The 12511-nt window shown below is 45.0% G+C and overlaps 1 pseudogene; it reads left to right on the forward strand.

Moving 5' to 3' along the window:
* The first annotated feature begins 2785 nt into the window (after window positions 1–2785).
* Window positions 2786–3599, forward strand: LOC101836500 (annotated as a pseudogene).
* The last annotated feature ends 8912 nt before the right edge of the window (window positions 3600–12511 follow it).

Here is a 12511-nt window from a genome sequence, read left to right on the forward strand (position 1 = left end):
AATGGCAATAACTGCAATGGTTAGGGGCAAAGGAGAGTTGGGGGCAGGGAACACAAGTAGAAAGGAAAAGAAAAAGTGGGCTCCCTGAGATGGTAGCCTTTAGTTCCTAGGAGACATTGTGAGGAGAAACAGCAAGAAGGCATGAGAGCAAGTATGGAAAAAGGACCATCCGGGAAATAGGAAGAGCCAGGGGCCCTGTAAAGTATCCAAGACAGAGCAGACTCCAGCATTAGGGCCCTTCCCATACCAAAGACATAAATCCATTAGTTTTCCTTTTCTCTGCAGCTTGGTCTTGTATTTTCTGGATGTTCAATTCTTTGCCATCCTGGGAAAAGCTAAGTGATCTCCCAGACAACCTCCAGCATTCCCATTACATTTCTTGGGGTCTCTCACCTGGGATTTAAGACCTCTACCCAGAGTTGCATACCTGACTGAAAACTTTGGAGGACTCAGAAGTGGTAATGACCCTCTGACACTCCACGGGCCCCTCCTGAATGAGGGGACCCTCCTTTGCTATGATTAGCACAGTGGAAACCCCAGGCAGCCCTCACCTCTACTGGGAGAATAGGGGATCAGGCTTTGATGGAATGGGGCACTTTGATATCATAGAGCTGAATTGAGATGTCTGGATAGAGATTCCTCCCTCAAGAACCAGGGCAGAGACTTGTGCCACAGCCCCTAAACCAAGAGACACTGCAAATCAGATCCCAAGAAGCCAATCGTCTTTCTGGGCAGGAAGAGTGGGAAAGGGCAGACTCCCACTGGATATGCCTGGGAAAGATCCATGAGGAGAGTTTCTCCTCTGTTAACTTCCTCATTCCACACTGGTCTCTTAGCCCTTGAGCTGTGAATAGCTAAGCATAGGCACCTGGGGTTAGGCTATCTGGGGGAAGGGAATACTTACTCAACTTTCTGTTCCTTGGGATGTTCTAGCAGTTAGGCAAAACCCAAAGTAGTACTGAAGTTTTCTAATGTAGAGGAAAGAAAGTGAGGGGGGCTGGAGAGATGGCTCAGTGGTTAAAAACACTAGCTGGTCTTCCAGAGGTTCTGAGTTCAAGTCCCAGCAACCACATGGTGGCTCACAACCATCCTAATGAGATCTGGTGCCCTCTTATGTCAAGCAGCGGTACACACAAACAGAACACTGTATGCATAATAAATAAATCTTAGAAAGGAAGAAAGAAAGAATGTGATACCAAACTTGAAGCAAGTTGGGAAGTGCCTGAGATTCAAATGGAGGAGGCTACAAGTGAGCTAGGTCAGGTTCTGCCTCTGTGCAGGAAAGATGCATTGGGTCCTGGCACTCATGAAGGACATTAGCTGGTTTGTCCAGAACCCACATGGCTACTGCTGGGCTACTACATGGGGAGCATCAGGACATGTGTCCACACCACACATGTCCTTAGGCTCCTCCATGTCCCTGTTACGACAGCAAAGCTCTCTCTCTGCTGGTCTTGCAAAAGACACTGGGCTTTGGAGGTCTTCGAGTTGATGGGTGAGTGGAGAAGGAAACAGCAAGAGTGCTGGCTGTGAGGTTGTAGGTGGGGCTTGGTGGTAGAAGGCTTGCCTGAGCTCACGCAAGGCCGTGGGTTCCATCCCCAGCCATGTGCCTCTATCACTGGGAAGCTCACATAAATCTGCAGCAGCTCAGACAAGCTGCTCTAGGAGCCATTAGAGGCACACAAGGATCAGCCCGCTGGGTGGGAAGATGGAGGTGAGGGCACTTTTGGGTCTTAATGCTGCCTCTTCCTGCCCAGCATCTCTAAGTTTGCTTTTCTCTAATCGAGATAGAATAGGCATTCTCACTACAGATTCTGCCACATGGTGGTCTGGGTACTGCTGTTTTTGTTGTCATTTTTCAATGGCTGTGACATAAGCAGGCTAAGGAAAAGAACATTCCATATTCTCCAGATTATGGGTACATGTGATAAATTATTCACCCTGAGTCCTTATTGTTCTTGCTTGCAGATTATAGGTTTGAGGGAAAAGGGCCAAAGGAGATGCTTACTCTATAGGGGTTTTGTTTTGTTTTGGATGGTGGATAATTCATTAGGGTCACAAGATACAAGCTTTTTTTTTTTTTTTTTTTTTTTTTTTTGGTTTTTACGAGACAGGGTTTCTTTGTATTGTTTTGGAGGCTATCGGTCCAGCCCGGCCTCGAACTCACAGAGATCCGCCTGCCTCTGCCTCCCGAGTGCTGGGATTAAAGGCGTGCGCCACCACCGCCCGGCTAGATACAAGCTTTTTAGTAGTTGGTCACCCCAAGTCTAGACAGGAATGGTGTGATGGTTAATCTTGGTTCACAACTTGTTCACATCTGTAATTCACTAAAGTCCAAACATGGAGTGCACATCTGTGAGGGAGTTGCTTAATTTGAAGTGGGAAGGTCCACTTCTAATCTGGATCGGTGAGGTAGGAAGACACGTCTTTACTCCAGATCTTTTTAGCTAGGAAAATCCACCTCTAATCTGGGCCAATGCCTTCTGGGGAAGACTACATCAGAACATGGGAGAAACCCAGCAGTGATGGCGCATGCCTTCAATCCCATCACTCCAGAGGCAGAGGCAGGAGGATCTCTTAGTTTGAGGGCCCCCTGGTCTACAGAGCTGCACAGAGAAAACCTGTCTCAATAAACTAAGACAAATCAAAACAAATAAGAACACGGGGTCTGGCTCCTGCTCTCACAGCCACCGCAGTGCATTGAGCTCCATAGAGACAGCGCCGGGGCAAGCACGAGCCAGAGGGACCCTGGGCGACTCTGTGCCTCGAAGACGAACATCAACTAAACATGGGCAAAGGAGATCCTAAGAATCTGAGAGGCAAAATGTCCTCACATGCATTCTTTGTGCAAGCTTGCTGGGAGGAACACAAGAAGAAGCACCCGGATGCTTCTGTCAGCTTCTCAGAGTTCTCGAAGAAGTGCTCGGAAAAGTGGAAGACCATGTCTGCTAAAGAAAAGGGGGAATCTGAAGACATGGCAAAGGCTGACAAGGCCCATTATGAAAGAGAAATGAAAACCTACATCTCCCCCCAAGGGGAGACCAAAAAGAAGTTCAAAGACCCCAATGCATCCGAGAGACCTCCTTTCGCCTTCTTCTTGTCCTTCTGTTCTGAGTATCGCCCCAAAATCAAAGGAGAACGCCCTGGCTTGTCCATTGGTGATGTTGCAAAGACCTGGGAGAGATGTGGACCAGCACTGCCGCAGACGACAAGCAGCCCTACAGAAGGAAGACTGCCACGCTGAAGGAGAGTACGGAAAGGATGTTGCTGCTTACAGCCCTACAGAAGGAAGGCTGCCACGCTGAAGGAGAGTACGGAAAGGATACTGCCGCTTACAGCCCCACGGAAGGAAGGCTGCCACGCTGAAGGAGAGTACCGAAAGGATGTTGCTGCTTACAACCCTACAGAAGGAAGGCTGCCACGCTGAAGGAGAGTACGGAAAGGATACTGCCGCTTACAGAGCTAAAGGAAAACCCGATGCAGCGAAAACGGGGGTGGTCAAGGCAGAAAAGAAGAAGAAAAAGAAGGAAGAGGAGGATGAGGATGAAGATGATGGGGAAGAGGAGGAAGAGGAAGACGAAGATGAAGATGATGAATAAGTTAGTTCTAGCAGTTATTTTTGTCTATAAAGCATTTAACCACCACCCCGTAAACAACTCACTCCTTTTAAAGAAAAAAAAATTGAAATGTAAGACTGTGTAAGATTTGTTTTTAAACTGCACAGTGTCTTTTTTTTTGTATAGTTAACACACCACCGAATATGTCTTTAGATAGACCTGTCCTGGTGATATTTTCGCTAACCTTGCCTGGTACAGTCTGGGGTTGTAAAGTGACATGGAAATTTAAAGCAGGTTTTTGTTGATGCACAGTACAAATTAGTTATATATGGGGACGGTAGTTTTTTTCTTTTGTTTTTTTCATCTTCAGTTGTCTCTGATGCAGCTTATACGAAGATAATAGTTCTGTTAACTGAATACCACTCTGTAATTGCAAAAAAAATTGCAGCTGTTTTGTTGACATTTTGAATACTTCTAAGTAAATACAATTTTTTTATAAAAAAACATGGAAGACAGAAGCTTTCTTTGCTTGTTAGGTCTCAGCTGTCTAACAAGTTCATTCCTTCACTGGCATTAGAGCCTACTTCAGGATTCCATCGAATTCTAAAGAGCAGCTGAGACACAGAGCCATGTGGACGGAACAGTTACTGTATTGGACCTTCCTTCCATTCATACACAGCTATTGCTGGACTAGCTGAACCACAGCCTGTAAGTATTCTAATAAAGAGACAGAGACAGGCACACAGAGAGAGACACACAGAGAGAGATTCATTCTGTCAATTCTGTTACTCTAGAGAATCCTAATGCAGAGAGCCTCAGGTTAGACATCGATAAAAACAAATAACTCTGTTGGCTCGATCCTCCTTGGCTATGGGTATTTTTTTTGTTTTTTTTTTTTGAGACAGGGTTTCTCTGTGGCTTTGGAGGCTGTCCTAGAACTCGCTTGGTAGTCCAGGCTGGTCTCGAACTCACAGAGATCCAGCTGCCTCTGCCTCCCGAGTGCTGGGATTAAAGGCGTGCGCCACCACCGCCCGGCCAGCTATGGGTATTTACTGCTACTCATTCATGATCTTTCAAAGTTACCTTAAAAAGAAATTTTGTTGACCCCTGTTCCCAATGCATGAACCAATTTATGATAAGACTCATTTGGATAAATCTATACGAGTAAGGACAGTGGCTCTCAACATGTGGGTCACAACCCCCTTGGGAGTCAAACAACCCTTTCACAGTGGTTATATAGCAGATAGTCTGCATATCAGATATTTACATTATGATTCACTACAGTAGCAAAATTACAGTTATGAAGTAGCAACGAAAATAATTTCATGGTTAGGGGTATTAACCCCACAAAAAACTAAGACAAAACAAAACAAAACATAACAGAACAGAACACGGAAGAAGGAAACTCTCTTTGTCTGCTAGCTCTTGCCTGTCTAGCAAGTCCATTCCTTCACTGGCATTAGAGGAACTGTATTAAAGTGTCACAGCATTCGGAAGGTTGAGAACCACTGAGTTAGGAGGACAGGTGGTCTGGATTTAGCCAGTTGTCCCTGGACTCAACAGCAAGTCTCCTGTTCAGTGTAATCACAGAGATTAGTTTTATAAAGAAACAAATGCCTTTTGTGTAAATTGTCATATGATGTTTGAGCTCACTGAGCAGTGGGCCCTGGAGACAGCATTTGGCTGCTACTTTAAACCCAAGCATATTTGTCTCAAAAATGTCCTCCAAAGACTGCTTTCCTGAGTGAGACTGGTCCCCTGACTCTGTGACAGGGAGAAAGAACAGCAAAACAGCCAAAGAGTAAAGACATTGTGACTACTACTTATCGCATAATATAAAGCCGTCTCTCTTTATCTGCCACTTATGCTCATTCCAAACCAAAAAGCACAGCTATGGTAGATGACTGTATGTATTGTATGTAGACTGTCTGTATAAGGTTTATCTGGGAATTTACCAAGCCCTATAGTCTAACAGTATGTTCTCAGGTAATATGAACGTAGCTTGGATTCAACTTTCTTTTATTAAGGAGCACTATCTTCCAAGGCAAACAATGGCCCTCCTCATGACATCAGCAGTGCCTCTTTGCAAAAGCACATCGTGGCTAGGCTTCTTGACTCTTGACTCATTAAAGTTATTCTGTCTCATAAAATGGCTGGATGCTTTATCCAGAATGGAAAAGACAGCTGTAAAGGTTAGGGAAGTTACAAAGGCCTGAGCAAGATATATAAGATATGTAAAAAAAACCAATGTTCAAGATATATAAGATATGTAAAAGACCAATGTTCAAGATATATAAGGTATGTAAAAGACCAATGTTCAAGATATATAAGGTACGTAAAAGACCAATGTTCAGTATATTAATGTCACACTTCTGCTTAAGTCAATGGAGTTACCAGTCCACTCTCTGAAACAATGACAAGAACTGGCTTAAAGAACAAAAGCACATGTTTAATCAAAGTTTATTTAAGCGTTTGGTTTTTGCCCAAGCTTTATCTAAATATACAGGAGTTCAAAGTTCCAAACTGTTGTTCCAAACTGTTTTAACTGACCTCCTGAGTATTCAGTAGTGATAGTCGGAAGCTATACTAATGTGGTCAGAGGGATTAAAATGGAGAATATTTTTCCTCTTGTCTTTAAGGTCAACCAGGCCCCAGGGGACTGTGGGGACAGCTCTCAAATTGTTTTGTAACTATAGAGAATCTACTGTTACCTTGTTATGGAAGTTATGGAGATCCCACCCAGTGAGCCCTAAGCAGTGTCTAGTCTACAAAGAGGAGGGCCAATACAAAGAAAAAATTTTCTTCCAGGCCTTCAAGTGAAATCATGGTCAAGCAAGGTCTTTGATTTTATCTCCACATAGATAGAGCCACTGCTAAAAGGAAATCTACAAGAGCCAGAGGTTCCTCTCAAGTCCAAGTGGCCTCAGAGGGCTAGATCCTCAATTGGCCTTGACAATAAAAACGTGATTAATGTTGATCACTTGTGTGGACTTACACACCTAAGTGCTGCCCAAATATAGGACATCATGACCTTGGCTCAATTAAATACTGCAGTGTCTATCTGCAGCCAAGAGAGACAAACACACTATTTCTCTCTCTCTCTCTCTCTCTCTCTCTCTCTCTCTCTCTCTCTCTCTCTCTCTCTCTCTCTCTCTCTCTCTCTCTCTCTTCCTCCCTTCCTCCTTCCTTTCTTTTTCTTTTTTCAGTTTTTCGAGACAGGGTTTCTTTACTTAGCCTTGGCTGTCTTGGAACTCAATTTGTAGACCAGGCTGGCCTTGAACTCATAGAGATCTGTCTGCCTCTAACTCCTGAGTGCTGGTGGTGCATGCCTTCAATTCTAGCACTTGGGATTTCAGGGCAACTAGGGCTGTTACACAGAGAAATCCTGTCTCAAAAAACCAATTATTTGCCGGGCGTTGGTGGCCCACGCCTTTAATCCCAGCACTTGGGAGGCAGAGGCAGGTGGATCTCTGTGAGTTCGAGGCCGGGCTGAACCGGCAGCCTCCAAAACAATATAGAGAAACCCTGTCTCATAAAACCAAAAAAAAAAAGTTTGAATGTGGCCCATGAGGAAAACTCTAGCACTTGTGATTCCAGTTTAGGCAAGCTTGAACTTGCCATCATCTTCTCAAGATCTTTTCCTAAAGACTCACAATTTCTTGTCACCAAGCATCTTTATGTGAGTTAAAATATGAATTCTTGTTATATCCAGATAACAGAAAATATTCTCTTTCTGTAACATAAAAAGTTTGAGGACTGACTGCTGCTTCTGGGAAGCTAAATATTCAAAATCTGATCACCATAAAAAATTCACAATTACCCCCAACACACATTAAAAAAAAGCCCACTAGTAGCCCTCGCTTTGTAGACCAGGCTGGCCTCGAACTCACAGAGATCCGCCTGCCTCTGCCTCCCGAGTGCTGGGATTAAAGGCGTGCGCCACCACTGCCCAGCAGCAATGACATTTTAGATCTAACATTACACACCCGGCTCTAATAATCATTTTAAAAAGAAAATTCAGGAAAGAAAAGAACAAGCTGAAGAGAAAGGACCAGCCCTAAGGCTCCGAATGTTTTCCGGACATTTCTCTTCACAGTGTCTTTCAGGAACAAGAAGCTGCCATCTCAGGAAGCTGGCTCATTTTCACTGTCCTTGTATCCCTGTGTCCTTATGTTATTTGTATCCCCCTGACGCTCCTTCAGGTCTCACTCTCAGAGTTCAACACCAAATGCTGTGAGGGAAGGGTGCCCTTTCTAGCTGCTTCATGCTGAGAAGGGGATATCTATGCAAGAGAGAAGGGATTCTTATGAGGTGGGATCTTGGGCCCACCCAAAGGGCCATGGTAAGATTCTGGTGAGCAGTGCATCCTGGGCTTCATCTGCAGGACCCTTTCATATATGCATATGTGTATATTTTAGGAAGCTTCTACAGTAGTAGGTCTCTGTATGGCTTTTCTAACCGTCTTCAATGTTATTAATCCCTCCCTGTTACACCGGTCTCCTATACTGCCCTCCCATCCTCCACCCATTTAACCCTCCGTGTTCTATTATTCTCCCTTCTCCCTTCATATTACCTGCATTTTATCTCCCTTTCCTTGAAATAAACACTCATATCTCTTTTAAACTTTAGTATTTGTGCTTTGTCGAGATGGTTTTGTTTAGCTCAGGCTGTCCTTAGACTCTTGACAATCTTTAAGCCTCAGCCCCATACCAAAATTACAGGCATGAGCCACTATGCCAAATTTAGATTTTTTTATTGTTACATTTTATTTAGTGTGCACGTGTGTGGGTATGTATGTATGTCATAATGAGCCTGTAGAAGTCAGAGGACAGCTTGCGGGGGGATGGTTCTCGCCTTCCATCATACAGGTCCTGGGGACTGCACTTATTTTGCCAGCCTTTACCCACTGAGTCGTCTCCCTGACCTCTAATTTGTTCTTAGTCTTCTCCCGTATATTACATCCTGACTGCAGTTTCCTGTCCCTCTTCTCCCAGGTCCTCCCCTCCTGGATCTACTGCCTCCTCCATTTCCCTGCAGAAAGGGGCAGGCCGCCCAGGGTATCAACCAAACACAGCGTATCAGGTTGCACTGTTCCCACATCCCCCTCAGTGTCCCCCAGTTCCAGTCATCTCTCCCAGTACTCTCCCTCCATCACCCCCTTCCGCCAGACCCCCCCTGTTTCCATCCCCACCTGCCCCCAGTCTACCTGCAAAATCTGTCCTATTTCCCCAGGGAGATCCATGTGTCACCTCCTTGAGCCCTCCTTGTTTCTTAGTCAGAGGACAACTTGCAGGGCTTAGTCCTCTCGTATGGCTTATGGGCATCAAACTCAGGCCTGTGTGGCAAGAGCTTTCACCTGGTGAGCCATCATCGCCAGCCCTGTTATTTATTATTTGCTTTGTGATTCTGAGGATCACGCAGACTCCCATACATTCTGGGCAAGCAAGCAGTCTAACACTGAGCCACCTCTCCAATCCTTAGTATCTATCCTCTAACAGGAGACAGAGCAACCTGTGTTAGCCTGAAGCCAGAGTTCCCAGGTGCACAGTTAGTCTTGACCATGTGCAGCTGCAGCAGGCGTAAGTGTAGACGGGCCTTTGTCCCATAGCAGTCTCCCAAGGATGCACGCTGATTGTAGGAAGGTTACAAACTAAATCAGAGCCGCCTGTTCCTCACCAACCACACAGTTACCCGAAAACCACCTTCTCTGTTCCACACACCAGCCCTGCTGGGGATGTATTTCCCCAGACTCACCTGCCACTGAATTTCCCTAGAAGTAGCTCTTGTACATTTGTAGGGAGCTGAACTTGATGTTGGACCAGATTTGTTGTCTATCCTCCCTCCCCTGGGATTCTTCACTCCATTAAAACCAACAGTGCAGTGCCCCTTCTGTAACCAACTAGGTGTGTGCATCCTACCTGTGTTTTCAAAACTAAACAAGGGTGCTGCATGACTTTAATACCAGCACTTGAGAGGCAGAGGCAGTCAAATCTCCCAAATCTCCGTGAGTTCGAGTCCCATCTTGGTCTACAGAGCGAGTTCCAGCACAGCCAGGACTGTTACACAGAGAAACCTTGTCTGGGAAAAACAAATAAACAAAACAGAAGAAACAAAATGTTATTTACAGATCCACAGATTTGATAAGTAAACTTTCATTAAAAGCTCCTGGTGTTAACTGCCGAGCCATCTCTCCAGCCCCAGATACTTTTTTAAATAATTAAAATATTTTATTATTACAATTATTTGTGTGTGTGTGTGCAAATGCATGCACTCACGTGCACATGGATGATGGTCAGAGGAAAACTTGGAGGAATTGGTCCTCTCCTTCCACCACGTGAGTCCCTGGAATTGAATTCAAGTGCTCAAGTTTAATAATGGTCAGCAACTTTCTCCGCTGAGCCATCTCAGAAAACCTCAGTTTGGTTCCCACACACACCTCAGGTGGCTCAGAACTGCCTGTAATTCCAGTTCCAGGAGATCTGAGGCCCTCTCCTGACCTCCACATACCTGCACATGTATTCACAAACCCACCCAGAGACACACACATAGTATAAGCAATAAGTCACCAGGCATGGTGGCACATACCTTTTAATCCAGGTATTAAGGAAGCAGAGATAGGCAGATCTCTCAGTTTGAGGCCTGGCAAGAGCAAACTCTTGTTTGTTTTTGAGATGGGATATCTCTGTGTAGCTTTGGAGCCTGTCTGGGAACTGGCTCAGTAGACCAGGCTGGCCTTGAACTCACAGAGATCAGCCTGCCTCTGCCTCACGAGTGTTGGTATTAAGAGTGTGTGCCACCACTGCCCGAAGAGCAAACTCTTAAAGCAAACTGTAGACTTGGTTTATATGTCCATGTAGATAAATGGATTTTAAGAAAATGAACCATTGTGAGATGGAGATAGTGGGGGAAATTGTGTCTCTGTGTGAACAGGAAATGTATTGAAACTCTGTACTTTGTAAAGTTTACACTCAATTTGCTATGAACTCATAACTGTTTTATTTACTTACTCATTTATTTGTTTTCAAACTTTTGAGAGAGGTTCTTGCTGTGGATCACTGGCTGGCCTCAAACTTACGGTTCTCATATTTTGGCCTCCTACATTCTGGGATTACAGGTAGACATCACCACACCTAACATAAAACTGCTTTTAAAAGAATTTGGTTCAGTCTGTGAGCCCCTATGAACCCTGGTTAGTTGATTCTGTGGGTTTCTTATAGGAGTGGCTCTGACACTTTTGCCTGCTTTGGGGACCCTTTTCCTCCTACTGGGTTGCCTCACCCAGCCTTAATATGAGGGGAGGTGCCTCAAGGTGATATGCACCCTAATATTTGAGGACAAGATGGAAAGACTAACTCCATTCCCTGAAGAATTTCTTTCATGGCTAGTGTCAGAGGTCAAGATTCTTTTTCCACACATGGGACTGGGAGAGACTGTAACCTCCAGGATTGTCACAGCCCCAGAGTGGGTCAATAGGATGCCTGCCATATAAACTCCAAGGTCTTAGAAATTGGAGGCTAATATAGACAAACTATGACAGTCATGCCGGGCAAAGTTGTCATTAACTTTTTAATAACTCCAACTTTTCATATCTGTATTTTAGTATGTGTAAAAGTGTACTAGCATGCTCTCATGGAGAGGACGGTGAAGGGTTAGTGTCGTGAGGCAGATGGCATACTGGACTGTTTTCCAACTATGTATCATTGCACATAATGTGCCCTTTGCCTGAATCACACACCCTTCTCCCCCTTACTAACCAACTACAATACTCCTACTCATTTAAGGTTCAGTCCATACGCCATCTCCTCCAAGAAACCTCCTTGATCTCCTGAGCTGGGCTGAGTGTTCTGTAGCAATTCTTGATCGACTATGTCCTTCACTGTTACCATACTGTTTACCCTGAGATCAGGGTTATATCTTCATTATGTCTTATCCACCTTGGTGTTGTCAGTGAGGAGCAGGAGCCCTAAAATGTGGTAGGAGGTCAGTCAGACTTTGTACTGCTATTCAATTAAACCTAGTGTGCTGATGTTTACTGAACTGATATTGGCCAGGAGAGGGTGGTCTCTAATGGCATGCTGCATGGCTGTGCATACTAGCATTTTGATAAAGTTAGTGGTGACAAAAGTATGTGTGTGTGTGTGTGTGTGTGTGTGTGTGTGTGTGTGGGCAAAGGTTGATGACTGTTAGACAACAGTATTAGTAGCCTAAAAGTCATGCCCATGCAGAAACACTAGAGCCAGCCTAGAACCAAAGGGGGTCAGGAGAAAAGTCAGGACTAAAACTTCATAGCCTGCTGCTACCTTGACATAGGGAAGAGGAATCTTTCAAGCTGAAAGTTGCCTTCTGTGTTGTTTACCTGTAGCATGGTACCAGACACTGTACACTATCCTCTCCTCTCAAGTACCACTGATAAAGTCTAATGGGAGGGACCTGCTTGGCCTGAGAACCAAGAAGCAGTGCCTCACAAGGCAAGAGAAGGGAAGAGAGCCGGGCTTTGCTTGCACAAAGTAACAGGAGGGTATGACAATTTGAGGGCTGATTAAAACCGAGCCAGTCCTGTTTGTTGGAGCAGGTAGTGTAGACTCAAGTCACAAAGAATACTGGGTTTCTTGGGTGGTGGTGGCGCACACCTTTAATCCCAGCACTTGGGAGGCAGAGGCAGGTGGATCTCTGTGAGCTCTGTCCACAGAGCGAGTTCCAGGACAGCCAGTGCTGTTACAGAGAAACCCTGTCTCGGGGGAAAAACCCACAAGGCTTTGCATGATACTGCCATTTGTGAACCTGCTACTCCAGATAACCCAGGAGTTGTCCTCCATGTGCCTTTTTACCCACCACTCTTGTGAATAATGGCATTTATGCTCCCTATCGTGCCAGTAAAGGCCTTTATGCTTACTCTACTCCTCTGAGTATTTCTGTGGACATTTTTCATATTAAATAATAAGGTCAGTCATTTA

Source organism: Mesocricetus auratus, unplaced genomic scaffold, assembly GCF_017639785.1.
Source record: "Mesocricetus auratus isolate SY011 unplaced genomic scaffold, BCM_Maur_2.0 Super-Scaffold_100003, whole genome shotgun sequence".
Lineage (NCBI taxonomy): Eukaryota > Metazoa > Chordata > Mammalia > Rodentia > Cricetidae > Mesocricetus > Mesocricetus auratus.